Raw genomic sequence first — 8543 nt, 5'->3', positions numbered from 1 at the left:
ACATTTATATGTATATGTATGTATGTATGTATGTTGTTGTCTAACAGGGTCGTTAGGAATCATTCTTGTGAAGGAATGATTTCTTGCGTAGGTGAATGACATAAAGAGGTTCTTGGTTCATGAGGAATCAAGTGGGAAGAGTAGTACAAACAAATATATGAGGTTGATATCATGTGGATATGAATTGATATTATGTTATTATAGTATGTTTATTTTATGGACATGCTAGGTCGAGGGATACATCAACAAAATGAAAGTAGTGTGGTTTTGGATGTGTGGTACTATTGTCGTGCATATGTTGTATATGTTGTACATGTTGCATTTGTGGTGTTGTGTGCATGTGGTGTTGTGTATATATAGTGTGTGTACATGTTGTTTATGCAATGTTATGTACAAGGTGGTACATATAATGTTGCACGTATATTTCATATGCAGTGTTGGGTATAGATAGTGTTATGTACATGTTGGATATGCGGTGTTGTGTACATATTGTATTGTGTGCATGATGGATATGTGGTGGTTGGTGTGCATATGGTGTTGTGCACATGTTGGATATGTAGTGTTGTGTACATCAGGTGCTATGTACATGTTGTATATGCAATGCTATGTACATATGGTGTTGTGTGCATGATTGTGCAAGTGGTGTTGTGAGCATGTGGTGGTGCACATGTTGTACATGTGGTGTTGTGTGCATGTGGTGTTTTGTACATGTAGTGCATATGGCGCTTTGTACATGTGGTGTCATGTACATGTCGTGCATGTGGTGTTTTTTATGTCTAGTGTTGTGTACACGTTGTACAGGTGGTACGATGTACATGTGGTGTTGTGTACACATTGTGTAGGTGGTGCCATGTACATGTGATGTTGTGTACACATTGTGAAGGTGGTGTTGTGTATAGGTGGTACTGTGTACATGTGGTACATGTGGTACTTGTGTACCTGTGGTATTATGTGCATGTCATACATGTTGACATGCGGTACTACGAATGTGGATTGTGTAGTCATGGCATCGTGACATGTGTATTTATTGTTTTGTACTATGTGTATTTTGTTGTACATCAGATGTAGGAGTATGTATGTGTTGTGTCGTACACTGGGTGTAGGTGTATGAGTTGTATGTTAGGTGTAGGTGCATGTATTGCATGATGTTGTATGTCGTGTGTGGTTGTATGTGTGTGATGCACACTATGTGTATGTGCACATGGTTGAGGAGAAGGCACTGGGTGTTTGTCGGGTGTCGAAACAGTTCCAGTGTGTGTACGGAATAAGGACAAAGGTAGAAGATAAGGATTGATTAAAGGATAAGTATCAATATTTTATTTCAGTTTATTATGCATGTGATCTATGATTCTGGTTTATGATGGTTACATGTGATTTATAATTTTTATCTATGATGGTTGTGTTTTGAGATAACTTGATGTGATATGTTTATACATGATGAATTTTTCAAAGATGTTAGTTTGACTTGTTGTGAGAGGAAGCGAACAAAATTGCAAGTATACCTTGTTGACGAGCTACCAATGAGGTATGACGTGAATTTATTTCAATTTATTTTAAATCTAATGGAAGTTATGTGCTTGGTACATGAAGCATGAAATGGTCAGCTGGGTGGTGAAAATTGATGGAAAGCATTAGCAGCAACAGTAAAAGGAACTGGATCAATCAACAATACGCTGGTAAAGCATTCAGGAGGAGAGCCATTATGAGACACTGATACCCAATAGTGTCCATTGATTTCCATTAGCATGCTATGACCAGTATGTTGGTTTTAAGGCAAGGATGTGCCTTGGTTTTTAGACCTTCCAATGCGAGGAAACCTTGGCAAGGGACGGACTGCTCGGGATGGGGGTGCCAGTAGAACTTGGAAGGTGTGTGAGTGCATGGAAGGGGGTGGCCGGATTGCTTGAGGGACTGTGTAGTATAGAAGGAAAGGTCGGGGATATATTTGTTTTGGTAATTAGCATTGCCAGATGGAATCAAATGCACATTGGGAGCATGCCCTTGAATAATGAGTCAGTAATTGTTCACTGAGAGGACAAGTGGCATAGGATTATAGCGTTGGACATTAGATGTAGATTTGACCTTGAAGTGGATTTTGGACTTCCTAGTATGGAGGTGAATCTTGGTATTACTTTGAGGGGGAGGTGCGAACCTTTGGATTCCCTTGTTGCAGATGCGGGCGTCATATCTTTTTATTTGCTGGTTGAGAAAATGTGCATATGTTTATATGTTTGTATTATTGTAAGTATTGTATCGAGCTGGATTTATAAAGCTCCATATACAGAATGATTTTTTGCTAGGTGAGGCGAATTTGTATGTGTGTATATGTGGCTATTGTAAATATCATAATGAGTTGTGTTATAAATCTCCAGTAAATGATATGCTTGTCATGTTTTAGTATATGGTCATTGTAAATACTGCAACGAGTTGTGTTATAAAGCTCCATGGGCAGTATTTTTTTTTCTCAGCGGTCTTACTAGGTATAGGTGTCATTGAACACCGAGGATGGTGTTCCCCCTAAGGGGGAGGGTTCTGTAACAACCCTGGTTAAAAATACATGTAAAAATATACAAGGCCTCGATCAGGGGACACATATTCCAAGCTAAATGGTGGGAAAAACATCCTAGTGGGTGTTAATTTTGGTTTATTATGGCTAAGGAAATTGGGAAAAGAAATGGCAAAGGCTCAGGAAAGGCAAACGGAAGTTTTGGCACATTTATTTACAAAAATAATGGAAATTAGGAGAAAAGGGAGGTGAAAGGTCATAGGTTTCATGTGAGGAGGAAATTTAAGAAAAATAATGGAAATTGAAGAAAATAGAGGCCTCATTGATAAAAAGGCTTTTGAGGATCAGTTAGCAAGCTTTTGACAGGTTTTGGTGGAGATCTCTTCTATTCTCTCTCTATCTCTCATACTTTTGGACACTTAGAGTTTTCTTGGAGCACTCTTGGAGAGTGTGGCATACTTGGAGTTTTGGAGCAATAAGGAAAAGGAAGAGAAGGAAAGCATTAGAGGACATCGGGATAAACAACTACAATGGGTTTTTCTTGTTGGTACTAAGTTGCATGTATGTTTACCTTACTAGTTTTGGCATGCATGGCACATGAATGTGGTTTCCTAGTTATGATCTATCATTGGCATGGATGATTTCCTAGATTGGCAATGGATTTTCCTAGGCTTGCCATTTCCTAGATAGCCATGGTGTTGTTGGTTCATTTTTTTTTTTTTCGGGTTGTTTCTCATTTTCCCTTTATCTTGGGTTGAGTTATTAGTTCCTGGAGCCTTGGTTGGAAAAATGCTTTAGAAGCCCTGTAACAGATTGGGTTGAGTTATTAATCCTAGAGCTTTGGTTGGAAAAACGCTCTGGAAGCCCTGTATCATTTTGGCTTGAGTTACTATTCTTGGAAGCCTTGGTTGGACAAATGCTCTGGAAGCCCTTGGTGGGTTGAGTTACTGGTCTTGGAAGCCTTGGTTGGACAAATGGTCTGGAAGCCCAGAAAAAGTTATGGGTTGAGTTACTAGTCCTGGAGCCTTGGTTGGAAAAATGCTCTAGAGCCCGACAACAGTCGTGGGTTGAGTTACTAGTCCTGGAATCCAGGTTAGAACAAATGCTCTGGAGCCCTGGAAGGCTTGGATAGAGACCAATCTGATGATGGTTTTTTAAAGTCCGATCGTGAGGTGAAATGACTATTTGATAGGTTGAGGTGGATGGCCTTTGGATGCCCTAGATGGTTTTGGATTTATGTGTTTTATGAGATCTCACATTCATGCTTGGAATATGGAACGGGGGTGAATGAATGAATAGAGTATTAACTCAACCATCCTATGGTTGGGTGGAATGTGGTAGTCCCATATCGGGTTGTATTTTGTATCATTAATATGAGGTTATTTCTCCTTGTTATCTCATGAGTATTATACTGGTTTATATGTGGATTCTATGGCTAATGTATCCTTGGTATTTATGTTTTCATTATGTTGGTTATGAGCATGTATTATGGAAGTGGTTATGTATGGCTCTCATCATGATTTTACTTGTAATGGAATGAAATGATCCAATGGATGAAACTATAGCTAATGTGTTGAGGCATCAACGATTCTTAGCAATTCTCAGATGAGTACGAGACACCTATGCTTAGATTTATTGTTTACACCTATAAATGAGATATTTGTGATATGTTTGATGAAATTCCTGTCATGGCTAGTAGGGGTCCAATCAAGCCCTTGTTTAAGTAATTGCACTTGTATCATCATTCCATTGCTATCTTTCTGTTATGAAGGTATCATTGAATTTTGGATAGTGACCTAGGATCTGGGCTTGAAAACGTTGCTCAAATCCTTGGGACTTTGGCACAACACTGAGAAGAATAATCCCTGGATGTTGGCATACCATGTTGTGGGAGCATCCAGAACCTTATGGATGCATGCATGCCCATATCATGGGATCGTTTGGGGGTTAATTGGTCAAAAAACTTAGTGAAACCCAGGGGCTATTTACCTGATAGGTTGGGAAGGTTGTTGAGAGTCTTGTTGTTGATGTGGAAGGTTTGTATGGTGTGTTTCCATCGGTTCCACTTCCCTAATGTGACTTATGAGGTCGAATCATATCATAGTGACTTCTCGTCATACATTTACCCTGGTTGGACGGTTACTTGGGTAGATGTGGGAGGAGGATGTTACATAGTTGTTATAACACCTATTAGGTAGGTGTAGGTATGGTTCTTTTTTATTTTATCTAAATTCATTGGATGTTATGTATTTTTACTTTGAAAATCACTTATACCTTTGTCCTACTTTCTCATATTTTTCCATTTTCAGGGTGGACAATGTCACTATCATTGCCTCTTATAACATTCCCTCACCACTCTTGTTCAACTCCACTCCAACACCCATGCATGAGAAGAATTACAAGATTCCCTATAAAACCTTAATGTTGTCACACAAGAACCAATAGTTGTTAGAAATACTAAGAGGGGGAAGTAGGGTGGGGGGCATGAATTGTTATGAAACCAACTCACAAAAAGATAGAAAACACATATCAATGACTTCAAAATCAGACTCTTCAAGGGGGGGGGGGGGGTGGACGCGGCGCGCGGGGTCACCTCCTTTACATTACAAAAATGAACAATTCTTGGACGATAGAAATGCCAAGACCTCCTTTCTATATATCAAAGTCTAAGGGGTCTTAATATAATCAAAGCCGACATAACAATAATAATGTAAGGGCAGAACAATAACAATAGTGGGCTTTTATGGGGCACAATAATAACAATATGGGGACTAAATCGGCACAACAATATAATAAGGGGGTTGCACTCATAATAATAAGGGGTTACACTAGTAGTCTAGGGACCTAACATGCCCCTTTCCTTCAAAAAGTGTTGTCCTTAACACTTGAGTAGTTTTGGATGCTTCTATATAAAATTCTCGTCCTCCCATGTGGAATATTCAGCAGGTAAGTTCTTCCACTTGATGAGATACTCTGAAATTGATCGATTTCGTAGTTGTTGGGTTCTTGTTTTCGTGACTGCTTCAGGTTCCAATATGATTTTTCCTTCCTTGTCAAGTTCTGACAATATTGTTTGAACTGGGAGCTTGTCACCTATAAACTTCTTTAAGCATGAAACATGGAAAACTGGGGGCACTCAGGAAGATCCAGGAAGCTCCAATTTGTATGCCATAGTACCAATCTTTTGCAACACCTTGTAAGGACCATAGTACTTTGGTGATAATTTATTATCCTTCTTAGCTTACCTAAGGGACATTTTTTTGGATGGTTGTATTTGTAAAAATACCTAGCCGCATATACCAAAACTTCTTTACCTGCGATGTTGATCTGCATGTTGTTTCATTCGATTCTGAGTGAAAGTGAGGTTATCCTTTTTCTTCTTGATATTTCCTTTTATCTTAAGAGTTTTAGGAGTGGTAATTCTTTCCAATTCATTACAAGATATGGTCAGATTCATTTCTTCTTTCTCTGGGGTTGGTTCCTGGTGTATATCCTCTTCTTTTGACGTTTCTTGATCCTCTTCTTCCTCCTCTTCATAATCAATGTAAAATAATTTATTCTTAGCATGCTTATGACCTTTAATGTATTTTCTATCACAACTGTAACAAAGGTCATTTTCTTCTTTTTCTTCCAATTTTTGTGGTGTCAAACTTGTATTTTGTGAAAGGCTAGGAGCAACAACACTTCGATCTTTATAACTGTGAGTGGTAGGATTTCTTGCCATAATTTTGCTTTCATTTTTTCTTTCCAACTTGAATGCCTTCTCCAATGAATTAGGTTCCCAAAGACGAACCTCATATTGAATGTTATCCTTTAAAGTCCCTATGAAGACATCAATCCTCTACTTCTCTGGAATATCATTTACCCTTATGTTCAATTTTTGGAAGTCCTCAATGTGCTCTGCCATTGAACCCTTTTGTTTGAGATTTATCAATTGGCTAAAGAAGGTGTTGCTCTTTGTATCCTCATAATGTGCTATCATTTCCTCAATGAAAATTGACCAAGTGACAAGTGCCTTATGAGAACAAAGCCCTTAATACCATAAAAATTGATTCGGTTCTAAATATAAATATGCAATACATACCTTTTGAAACAGTTTCACATCATGTAGATCAAAATATTTCTCCATCTGTAGTATCCATGTTATTGGATCCTTGTCATCAAACTTCCTCATATCGATCTTTGGAATATGGTGGGTCTTCAATCCAATGTTAGATTCTATGAAATCATGATTAACATTTTTTTTTCTCATCATGAATTTCCTCTACTACCTTTTCTTCATTAGGAGGCCTTTCTTGTAGCAGCTTTGTCCCACCTTCCTTCAAACCTTCCATGTCTTTCTTCAAATCTTCCATGCCTTTCTTCAAATCTACTTCCATACCGTCAATATTAGCTTCCATGGAATATATAAAACTATTTATCTTAGCTTTGATTGCATTCTTTAAATCATCCATCTAATTTTGCTTACTAGGTGTTTCTATTTTCTTGATTCGAGTCATTATTTTTCTTTCTTTTAGGAGCTCGATATTTAAATGACTGTAACTCTGTAATTTCAGATCTTCAAGTTCTGAATTTTTTTTCCTATGGTATCACTTTGATTCCTCTTTCGAACCTTACTAGTCTAATGAATATTGGATTCCTCAATAAATAGTTATGCCAAGTCTCCTACGATGACTGGATTATAGACTAGTTCAGTAGAGCTAACGTGTACGACCTGTCACAGTTTCGACCTTCGGACATGAACAAAATACACAGAAAATTACAGTCCATCCTCTTTCTGTAACTTCTTACGAATTTAAATCTGAATCTCAGAGAGAAATTTATGACTATTTTCCTAAGGTCACATGTTTGGAATGTAATTCGGGAGTCTGCAAAACCATAAATTTCTTGGACCGTATCTCCGAAAATATAGAGAAACAATATCTGAAATTTGGGCCCAAGCTTTACCAATATTTCATCTCAAATGGGTTTTAATTTCAGAGTCTGAACCTTTGTAGAAAAAACATTATAGCGAAAATGCAACGATGACCTATTTGAGATGGAATTATGGAGCTTGCAAAACCATAAATTCCTCAAATCATATATCTGAAAATATAGTGAGAAAAGATCTAGAATTCAGACCCGAGGTTCAAAACTATTTCGGCTCAAATGGTTTTTTTTTAGCTTCTTAAATTTCGTAGAGGAAATGTTATAGCACAAATTCCACGATTACTTGTTTGGAGCAGCGAAACCCTAGAACCCAAAGCTCTGATACCAAATGTTATGAAACCAGCTCACAAAAAGATAGAAATTATAGATCAATGACTTCAAAATCAGCCTCTTCGATGGAGAAACCTCCTTTACATTACACAAATGAACAATTCTTGGATGATACAAATGACAAGACCTCCTTTATATATATAGGAATCTAAGGGGTCATAATATAATCAGAGCCAACATAACAATAATAATGTAAGGGCACAATAATAACAATAGTGGGCTTCTATGGGGCACAATAATAACAATATGGGGACTACATGGTCACGACAATATAATAAGGGGGTTGCACTAATAACAATAAGGGGTTACACTAGTAGTACAGGGACCTAACATGAATCCTTATTTATTTTCAATTAATCTTCGATTGCACATTAAGAAATTTATACGTGACTTACCTTCAAGAAACACGCCTGTGTACATTCTTTTAATGAACACAAACAATGTATATATAGGATAATTGATTTTTCAAAATTCTACAAGGTTATCTAAATCATTATATGATACATTATGTAGTAACCATAAGCAATATTCAACATAAGAGTGGATAAACCATAACACATAGTCAACACATCAACACATAGGGACACCAGGATTTTAGGTGGAAACCTAATTGGAAGAAAACCATCATTGTTGTCATCTTTGTCTTCTTTCTTATTATAAAGAAAATATTTTTACAACTTTCAAGAATGGAGGCTCTTACTAGTGCACAAGCTCCTACCTGTGGGAGGTTATAACCTACATAAATTCTCGAGCTTCGACTGGAAGGAAGCTACTACTC

This window comes from Pinus tabuliformis, chromosome 2_1, assembly GCF_031772625.1.
Source record: "Pinus tabuliformis cultivar Carrire ecotype Pingquan chromosome 2_1, CPIR1, whole genome shotgun sequence".
Classification (NCBI taxonomy): Eukaryota; Viridiplantae; Streptophyta; class Pinopsida; order Pinales; family Pinaceae; genus Pinus; species Pinus tabuliformis.
This window is presented reverse-complemented; position numbering follows the sequence as displayed.